Source organism: Euleptes europaea, chromosome 16, assembly GCF_029931775.1.
Source record: "Euleptes europaea isolate rEulEur1 chromosome 16, rEulEur1.hap1, whole genome shotgun sequence".
Classification (NCBI taxonomy): Eukaryota; Metazoa; Chordata; class Lepidosauria; order Squamata; family Sphaerodactylidae; genus Euleptes; species Euleptes europaea.
Window position 1 is genome coordinate 11672527 of NC_079327.1, and position 7856 is coordinate 11680382.

A 7856-nucleotide genomic window follows, 5' to 3' on the forward strand; every position below is an offset into this window, starting at 1 on the left:
CCCGAGAGGAGGCGGAGGAGACCTGGTCAGTACCCCTCTGCATCGCCTAACGTCTGGGGGAGGGTCCCCTCCCACGGAAAAGGGGCTGCCCGGCGACGCCCCCCTCCCCTCTGGCGCCTGGCGAGCGCCGCCCCCTCCCCATCGCCCTCTCCGATCCTCCAGGACCAGAGGAGCAGATGCCCATTACATGAGGAACCCAGGCAGGATGGTGCTGCTGCAGTCGTCTTGTTTGTGGGCTTCCTAGAGGCACCTGGTTCAACGGGGGAACTCCCTGCCCCAGGGGGTGGTGCCGGCTGCCAACTCGGAAGGCTTGAAGAGGAGAGCGGGCATGTTCATGGAGGAGAAGGGGTATTCATGGCTGCCAGTAAAAGTGGATACTAGCCATGATGCGTACCTGTTCTCTCCAGGATCAGAGGAGCGTGCCTCTTAGAGTAGGAGCTTTGGAACACAGGCAGGATGGTGCTGCTGCGGTCGCCTTGTTTGGGGGCTTCCTAGAGGCACAGTACTTGCACAGGAGACTGCCTTTACCTAGAGGCATAGTTAAATGGTGGAACTCCCTGCCCCAGGAGGTGGTGACGGATGCCAACTTGGAAGGCTTTAAGAGGGGAGTGGATATGTTCATGGAGGGGAGGGCTATCCAGGGCTACTGGTCAAAATGGATACTAGTCTTGATGCATACCTATTCTCTCCAGGATCATGCCTATTATCTTAGGTGCTGTGGAACACAGGCAGGACAATGCTGCTGCGGTCGTCTTGTTTGTAGGCTTCCTAGAGGCATGGTTAAACGGTGGAACTCCCTGCCCCAGGAGGTGGTGATGGCTGCCAACTTGGAAGGCTTTAAATGAGGAGTGGACATGTTCATGGAGGATAGAGCTATCCATGGCTACTAGTCAAAATGGGTATTAGTCAGGCTTCCTAGAGGCATCTGGTTGGCTTCTGTGTGAACGGACTGGTGGACTTGATGGGCCTCAGTCTGATCCAGCGGGGCTTTTTCTTATGTTCTTGTCTGGGACCCCTGCTGCCGGCTGATTGACCCCCAAGAGTCTGCTCTTGGCTGCCCCCCTCCCACCCTTTGGAAATGCGAGCTAGTTTCTTGCTTGTGGCTCTGATGGCTTCGGAGGGCTCCTGAAAGTGGGGATGGGGGTGCAAGGTTGGGCTCTGCCCATTAGGCTTGATTGTCCCTGAGTGAATGGGGAGGGGCTGTGGCTCAGTGGTAGTGCATCTGCTTCACATGCAGAAGGTCCCAGGTTCAATCCCCGGCATCTCCAGCAAAAGGCAAGTAGGTGATGGGAAAGACCCTCTGCCTGAGACCCTGGAGAGCCGCTGCCAGTCTGAGTAGAAAATACTGACTTTGATGGACCAAGGGTCTGATTCAGTAGAAGGTGGCTTCATGTGCTCATGATGGGGAGGGCTATGGCTCAGTGGTGGAGCCTCTGCTTGGCATGCAGAAGGTACCAGGTTCAATCCCTGTCACCTCCAGTTAAAGGGACTAGGCAGGTAGGTGATGTGAAAGACCCTCTGCCTGAGACCCTGGAGAACCGCTGCCGGTCTGAGTAGACAATATTGACCTCGATGGGCCAGGGGTCTGATTCAGTAGAAGGCGGCTTCGTGTGTTCATGTGGCTCTGACTTGGAGCTTTCGGGCTTGCTTGGGATCTGCTTGTGCTGTCCCGGGGCGCGAGAGGAGTGCCGGGATCCCCTCCTGGAGAGCAGTGCCCAGGGTGATCCTCCTGGCTTGAACGCAGGGCCGATTCCCCCAGCATCCAATACTAGCCAGGATGGCTGGGGGAGCCGCAATCCCTGCCTGCGACAGCCAGCCAGGGATTTCAGGACGCTGGCCAGCACCCCTCTTCCCCTGCCTTTCCCTTCCGGAGCGGCTGCTTGGGGGAGCCCAGGAAACAGGGAGGGAGCCGCCTCTGATTGATGCCGCTGCAGTGGGTGGCAGGCAGGGCTTCCCGAAGCTGCAGAAGCTGGCCGCCCTCCTTTCCTGCTTCCACCCCAGCCTGCAAGACAAGAACTGCTGTTAATTCCATTTATCAGGCAGCTCAGCAATTGCATTTTTGCTGTGTCGATTCTGCACACCGATGCCCAAATGCCTGTCTGGAAACCCCGGGAGGTGGCGACTGCTTCTATCAGGGGAAGGCAGCTTTGGGGAGGGTATGATTATCCCCATCCCCCACCTGCCACTGTGCCGTTGCAATTCTCCCCACCCCCGTAACCATTCCTCTCCCCCCCCCCAGTTGTTTTCCAGATGCATGTTTGAAAAGGAAGTGTTAGGGAGGGGGTTTAGTAGAAAAGCAGCCAGCAAAGGAAAGCCCAGACTGCTAACCAGCTGGGAATCGCTCCTACAACCGACCTCTGTTGAGGTCTGAGAGCCTTGGTTCCCGCCGTATTGTGGACCGGGATCCGGTTGAGGCTGATGGCTTGCAGGAAGGAATAACGCTGACGTTTAAATACGACATTTCAGGTTGGCTGGAATAGGCCAGTGTGAACATCTGTTATGCACTCGAGGGTTGTGAAAGCTTTTTTCGGTATCCTAATGTGAATTATTTTTATGTGTCCACCCAGCTGCTCTTGTACGTGCGTGAGGACAGTCCTGGTAAAGTTAGGCGCATTTAAATCCCCGCTGATTTGAGTGGCGTTTGATTGATTTCATGGAACGCGTGCGTGCTTTTGGCTGGCTCGTGCGCAGTGTGGTTAAAAAAAATCCTGAATGCACCCATTGATTTCACTGAGACCTTACTGTGGCTATTCAGGCTTATAAAGCCAGGCAGGACTGTAATTGGTGGAAGACTCGGTAATCGGCCACCTCTGGAGCATCCTTTTACCCCCCCCCCCCATGTATCCTCACAACATCTCCTATGAGATATTGGTCAGAGATGTAACATTACTAGAAATTTTGAAACTGTGTGTGTGTGTGGGGGGGGGGGAGATTTTCCAGAAAAGAACAAACAAACCAGGCATTTAGGATGAAACAAATGCAGTACTTATTTTCATATCAAATCTAAACTTTTTTCTGTTTTAATCACATAAAAGGCATCATTTATAACTTAGCCTATCAAATTGTGCTATTTGGCATTTTTTATATCATTTAAAAGTATCAGCACCTTTGTTTTCTATAAGCAAAACGACCAATGCGTACCTCATCCACTTTATCCCCACAGCAGCAACCCTGTGAGGTAGGTTAGGTCGAGAGGGGGTGACTGGGCTAAGATCACCTAGCAAGTGCCACGGTCGAGTGCGGGATTCAAACCTGGACCTCTTAGTCTGACACCATAAGCACTATACCACACTGCATTCCTCCACGTTAGCATTCCCTCATAAAGCCCTGACATGAAAATGGAGTAGCTGAGAAATGGGATTTGAAAGACCCTGTCATGGCATTATTGGCTGGTTCAGTTCCTAAAATTATGTTTGGCTGAGGTGTCTTTTTGTTTTGACAGGATTTCAGTTTGTCTGTTGCCTATTGTGAGGTCCCCCCTCACCTGTTCCCCCCCCCTTTGACTCCATATTAGGGGCCTCCTTGTGACCAGTGTAGACATACGTGTGAGCAGATGAGTTGGTACAGTTTTTTGGGGAGGGGGATAATAGCATCTGGGAAGGGTTTGTCCATGCTCCAGAGGTGATAGAGAAAAGCTTCCAGATCAGGAGTAATCACTTCCAACTCTGGCCTTCTCTTCTTTAGGATATCAATAATATTTGGCATGTACGTTGCACATTTCAAGGTTTCCAAGTGGATTACACCCTTTCTTGGTAACCCTGGCAAAGCCCTTCGTCCCCATATAATGGGGAGTGTTTGAAGCTAGGGGGAGGGAGTGTATAACTTAAGAATGCCCTGAATGTTTGTGGTTGATAAGACATGAATTGGGAACAGCCCTGTTCAGTCTCTTACTGTGCCATCCTACACCGAGTGAGACCCTTCTATAAGCCCGTTGGCTTTATTCGACTTTGAAAGTTATAACTCTACGTAGGATGGCATTGTTGGTCACTGGGTGACCCCAAATCCCCAGTTTAGTGCCACTTGGAAGTAACTTCTTTTGAAATCAGTGGGACTTGCTTCTGGGAGAGCCAGCGTGGCGTAGTGGTTAAGAGCGTTGGTTTGGGGCGGTGGATTCTGATCTGGAGAACCGGGTTTGGTTCCTCCACATGAGCGGTGGACTCTAATTTGGTGAACTGGATTGGTTTCCCCACTCCTACACCTGAAGCCAACTGGGTGACCTTGGGCTTGTCACAGCTCTCTTAGAGCTCTCTCAGCCCCACCGACCTCACAGGGTGTCTGTTGTGGGGAGGGGAAGGGAAGGTGGTTGTCAGCCGGTTTGATTCTCCCTTAAGTGGCAGAGAAAGTTGGCATATAAAAAGCAACTCTTCTTCTTCTTCTGAGTACACATAGTCAGGATTGAGTCTTAGGCATGCTTGTTTCTGGCTTTGTCTGTAGAGAGGAAAGGGGGCTTGAAGCTGGCTTGTGACATAAAGCGGTTCCTCAGCTTGCTCATGGGTCTGTTCTGCTGATCTGTGTGAGGCCCTTGGGCAGAACAACCTGGTGTCATTTCTTCTGTAAGTGTAGGCATCTTGCAAGGCGACAACATAATAATAAATAATACTTCCAAAATGTAATATTTCTCGGGGGGTGGAACAGTTGGTCTAGTAAATGCATTCTAGGCCCTGAGAGATTATTGTTAAGAGGATAATTCTTCCTCACATCTGAGTGCTTTCTTTGCTTAAATGTTGTAATTTTGACAGACTAGATTTGAAATGGCCTAGGACGGCTGTGACTGATTCCCAGTTTGATTCTGCATTGAGGCTTCAGTGTCAAATCACAGAGATTCAGCTGTGATTTTATATAACTGATTGACTCTTGTTTCGCTCAAAGGGTTATCAGTTTCTCTTCACAGCAGCTGGTTGGAGTGTGGCGTAGTGGTTAAGAGCGGTGGACGCTAATCTGGAGAACCGGGTTTGATTCCCTGCTCCTCCACATGAGCGGCAGACTCTAATGTGGTGAACTGGGTTGGTTTCCCCACTCCTCCACATGCAGCCTGCTGGGTGACCTTGGGCTAGTCACAGATCTCTCCGAACTCTCTCAACCCCACCTACCTCACAAGGTGTCTGTTATGGGGAGAGGAAGGGAAGGTGATTGTAAGCTGCTTTGAGACTCCTTAACGATAGAGAATAGCAGGGTATAAAAAACCAACTCCTCTTCTCTAAGATGTTGAGATCTTTCTCTCCTGGATCGGCACCTGACCTTTATATGCTAATGGGGCTTGCAAGCAGACATATTGGTCTGTCTGAGGTAAACCTAGAACTACCACATTTAGTCAGCTGATTACAGTGATCCGTTTTAAAAAAGGGGTCTGGAGGAAATAAAAGGTAAAGGTCCCCTGTGCAAGCACCAGGTCATTCCTGACCCTTGGGGTGACGTCACATCCCGACGTTTACTAGGCAGGCTTTTGTTTTACGGGGTGGTTTGCCAGTGCCTTCCCCAGTAGGACCCCGTTTTTTAAAAAATAGTAGCTTTTAATGCAAGCACTTACAAATCCATAGAGGTAAGTAACGTCACCTGATAAATAACATCCCATTAAGCCTCCATTCAAGAAACAGGACATTTCTTTTGCTTCATGCCAGTTGGCACCTCTGACGGGAGTGTTAGGATACAGGCCAGTGTCTGCTAAAGTATGTATATGGGTCGTCTAAAAAAAAGCATTCTCTTTATTTTTAGAACTGTTGTTTTACTCTTATACAGCTTTAATTGCTTTCCGTTCTAGGGATGTTGCTCTATGTGAATCCAGGAGTGGGTTGATGGGAGGAGAAACAGCCCTGGAAAAAGGCCCCACCTAAAGGATGGAGAGGGTCCTTTGCCTGGCCAGCCAGGAGGTGCCCAGCCAAGCTGGGTGGCTGGCAGGATGAGGCTGAGTGAGCCCAGCCTGTCTCTTGCCATGGCAGGGCCGGGCATGGGTAGGCTGGGAAGCCCTTCTTCCCTGTTCCTTGGGCTAATGCCCTTCTTCACTGTTCCTTAGGCTCATGCCCTTCTTCCCTGTTCTTTAGGTTCACACCCACCTCTCTCTTTTGGCTGGGTGGCCCCTCAGTTTGGGTAGCCTTAGTGGGGTGGGGTGGCTCCCCAGGCTATCAGCTCACTAGGGCTCTTCCTGGTAGCCTTAATGGCCAGTCACCCCCCCCCCCTGGAAAAAGCTGTTCCTGCTTTAAAACTCCTGCTAGCTAGAATAAGTAATAGTAGTAGTTTCATCTAAAAGAATGAAGACATCAATTTCTAGGCCTGGTTGTGAGTTCCTTGCTCTGGTTTGTACGACATTCAGGTTTTCAAGCTTTCACCAATACTGGTTCCTGGTAAGTGCATCTGAATGAAGCTCCCATTTCTCGGATCCCCACTCAACATTTTTAGGCGAAGACATAAAACAACTTATATGCGTACTCATCCCGATCCCGACGGAAGTCGGTTTCAGGTAGCCGGCTCAAGGTTGCCTCAGCCTTCCATCCTTCCGAGGTTAATAAAATGAGTACCCAGCTTGCTGGGGGTAAAATGTAGACAACTGGGGAAGGCAATGGCAACCCACCCCGTAAACACAGTCTGCCTAGTAAACGTCGGGATGTGATGTCACCCCGTGGGTCAGGAATGACCTGGTGCTTGCACAGGGGGCTACCTTTACCTTTATGTGTACTTAAAAATGTAATGTGCAAAGGTTCTGAGACCTAGGATACCAAAATGTGCCGATTTTCTTTTTGTGCAACAAATTTGCACCTCTGTTGGAAACCACAGAACTGGGAGTGCCACCCTCTTGAGTGGAGGAGGTGCCCGCAGGGAAGAAGGAATGGCCCGCCGCCATGAAGGGGCATCCACCCCTGCCACCGAATAGCAGCTGTTTTCAGGAAGGCCTGAAGCAAGCATGGTCTGATTACATATGTTGGCATTCTGGACGAACACAGAGTAGCTTTCCTTGGGCACGACCCAAAGGATTCTTTCCTTGCGTGGAAATCGAAATGGCTTCAGTGTGAGCTTTTCTGCATATTCAGTGACACGAAATGACAGATCTGGAGGTTTCTCTGCTTGACAGGCAGTTGTAGCCAATCCTGCCTCCCCCTCCCCATGAATTATTTGTTTCTCTCCGGGGATTCTTCTTCATAGACTTTTGTATGTGTGCATGCCGTGAAACCTCTGGGGCTGCTTTTTGAAAGGGGAAAGGCAGGGAGGGGCTTTTGAACGTTGCACCTTTTCTCTGCTGGAGGTTCTCCCCCCCCCGCTGCCCTTACCTTGCTAGGGGAAAACGTGCTTATAACCATACTCCGCATTAGGGTTGCCAGCTCTGGATTGGGAAATACCAGGAGATTTTGGGGGTGGAGCCTGAGCAGGATGGGGTTTGGGGAGGGGAGGAACTTCAATGGGGTATAAAGCCATAAAGTCCACCTTCCAAAGCGGCTATTTTCTCCAGGTGAACGCCATTGCCTGGAGATCAGTTGTAATAGTGGGAGATCTCCAGCCACCACCTGGAGCATGGCAACCCTACTCTGCCCTTCTTCCTACAGCACCAGTTCCAGCTGTTTTGGTGCCCGAGCTCAGTGTTGCCTTGGCTTGGATGGCACAATCTAGCCTGACCTTGTCAGATCTTGGAAGCTAAGCAGAGTCAGGGTACTTGGATGGGAGACGACCAAGGAAGTCCATGGTCATTATGCAGAGGCAGGCAATGGCAAACCACCTCTGAACGTCTCTTGCCTTGAAATCTCTACCTGGTTGCCATAAGTTGGTGGCAAAAAAAAGAACCAGTGTTTCCCAACCTGTGGTTCCTGACCAAAAAAAATGGGTCAAGAAGCCTGTGAAAGTGGGTTCCAGGTTTTTGCAGTTTTATTACC

At 50.6% G+C, this 7856-nt stretch overlaps 1 non-coding gene across 1 annotated transcript; it reads left to right on the top strand.

Moving 5' to 3' along the window:
* Positions 1 to 1196: 1196 nt before the first annotated feature.
* Positions 1197 to 1268, top strand: TRNAV-CAC (transfer RNA valine (anticodon CAC)). Its single transcript has one exon. It is a non-coding gene; the product is annotated as a tRNA-Val (tRNA).
* Positions 1269 to 7856: the final 6588 nt, after the last annotated feature.